Here is a 2498-nt window from a genome sequence, read left to right as displayed (position 1 = left end):
GGACGAGGGGGAATGGCTTCAAACTGGAAGAGGGGACATTGAGATGAGATATGAGGAAGAAATTTGTCACTCTGGGGGTGGTGAGACAGAGGAACAGGTTGCCCCGAGAAGCTGTGGCTGCCCCATCCCTGGAGGTGTTCAAGGCCAGGTTGGACGGGGCTTGGAGCAACCTGGGCTGGGGGGAGGTGGCCCTGCCCAGGGCAGGGGGTGGCACTGGGTGATCTTTCAGGTCCCTTCTAACCCAAACCATTCTGATTCCTTGATGCAAAGATCCAGAGTTGGCCCCTCGTGCCGGCCAAACCCATCCTGGCTCTTGCAGGAGAGCCTCTGAGGGCAGACGGCTTTGCCACCAACTTCCAGCTTCTGCCCAGAGCAGAGCCCCTGGAAAAGAGCCTTCACTCACTGAGTGCACGGGGGCACGGGCTGCCCTGCTCTCCTGCGCTGGGGGATCTTGCTTGGCTTTCCAGTCTGGTTTCCTTTCCACCAGTGGCCCAAACCACCATTCCCAGCTGACCGGGGACACGCAGAGAGCACCGCTAACCCCAGCCCCTGCCCCGGGCCAGGCTCAACACCCCCTACACCTAAGGAGCACCTATACCCTCATGAAGGTACCACGGACCCAAGTCACAGCCGCCTGCAATACCAAATAGGATTTCTCCAAGCATATTCCAAGACACAAGAACAAATCCCGCTTCAAACCACCGCGCCAGGTCCCTTTGGGCTCAGAGGCACTGGTATCACCACCGGTACCACCTCAAAGACCCCTTCGCTCAGGGACACCTGAGCACACGCACCAGCCACCCGCCTGACAAAAGGGATTTCCAAGGGACCAGCAGCCTCCATCCCCTCCTGGCAGAGGAACCAGTACCCCAAAGCTCTGCCCTCCCCTCTGCCACGTGCTCTGCGCAGGAGCATTACACCCAGGGAAAGGAAGAGGAGACATCCAATTGTCTTACTCACACCAGGTTTATTTTTCTCTTCCCTGCATTTCTGATACAAGGGATGTAACCGAGGTCTCCACAGCAGCAAGTCTTCTATAGAAAAAATAGTCATTAATCTCCCGTGGCAAAAACCATCCCTGCCCTACAAAGAACACCCGCGCAGAATACAGCAGTGCAGGCAGGGACCGGGACACATTCGCAGCCTTCCGCTCAGGTAAAAACGTATTAAAGCCTCCCAGTCATACAGAAATCAGCTACTCGAGAAATATTATCCTTGCGCACACAGCCGCCAGGGCGTTTACTACAATCACATTTTATACACTAGCTACAAAATTGGGTGTAGTGTCTCGTAGTGCAATATTTCCAGGTTCGGAGGGACCTCGCTAAGTCTGCGTTACGATCTTTTCTAGGAATTGTACTCCTGAGGAACGAAGGAAAAAAAAAAAAAAAGGGAGCAAAGATTTTATTTCACTGTGTTCAACAACCCACTCCATCGAACAATCGTTGTGCTCTATTTAGACACTGTGTTTCCCCAGAAGAAAAAAAAAAAAGAGATGTGTGATATTTTAAACTACGATTGGTACAAGTCAGCGTCTAAACCTCTCAACTACACAGTCAACAATTGGTTAATGCTGAAATGCTCTATGTAAAAAAAAAAAGAAAAAAAAAAAAAGATTAAAAAAAGAAATTTACTATCACCTTCAATTTCTCTGGACTCACTTCGTCCAGTAGCTTGTATCCTCTGAACGCAGACGTTCCTGTCTTCACCAATACCTCCGATCACTCCTGTTTAACATTACTGAGTTGACATAGAAAAAGGAGCCCGATGTTGCTTTCCAGATGCGTTTCCAGGCATTGGTTCTAAAAAAAGGGTTATTTCTCCGAAAACCAGCTGAAGCAAGACAGAGGAGACAGATGGAGCAAAGGCCATCTCTGTACTCTTGGATGAAGGGTGCCGAGTATTTTCTGGTCTGTTTGAAACGCGCAACGTATCATGGCTAAGAGGGTCTTCCAAAGAGCCCCGGGAGCCTCCTCCGTGCAGAGACCTGCGCTACGCTGAGCACTCCTGAGGACGCGAACCCCTGCGAGACGGACCGAGGCCAGCCAGAGGACGGGGAAGGGCACGGCAGCCTCGCACCGGAGCGGCTGCGGCGAGCTGACCCGTGCGGCAAAGCTCCAAGCCCACAGAGCGCAGCGGGGCCAGAGCACAGGGTGAGGGCCGCCGGTGCCACGGGGAGGTCAGGAGGGGAAGGGAATACCAGGGGGGATAGTAGCAGCCTCTGTGGGAGCTTGTTTTATTAGTGAGCAGCAACAGGGGAAGGGGAGAAGATGACTGGGTTTTAATCCCATCCCCAAGAGGAGAACGTACATGGCTTTCCTTCGCGTCAGAAACCCAGCGAGGACAGAGCAGCGCGGGAGACGGCAGCCTCTCCTCCCGCCCGGCCTGCGCGAGGCGGGACGTGCGGCAGCACGAGGGACCGAGGTTGGGAAGCTGCAGAGATGCTTTACAAGTCAGGCTCTGGACTTCATCAGAAACGGCAGGAAGGGTCCTCACCT

Source organism: Charadrius vociferus, unplaced genomic scaffold, assembly GCF_000708025.1.
Source record: "Charadrius vociferus isolate BGI_N301 unplaced genomic scaffold, ASM70802v2 scaffold332, whole genome shotgun sequence".
Classification (NCBI taxonomy): Eukaryota; Metazoa; Chordata; class Aves; order Charadriiformes; family Charadriidae; genus Charadrius; species Charadrius vociferus.
The sequence above is the reverse complement of the archived record's forward strand: the minus strand, read 5'-3'. Positions refer to the sequence as shown.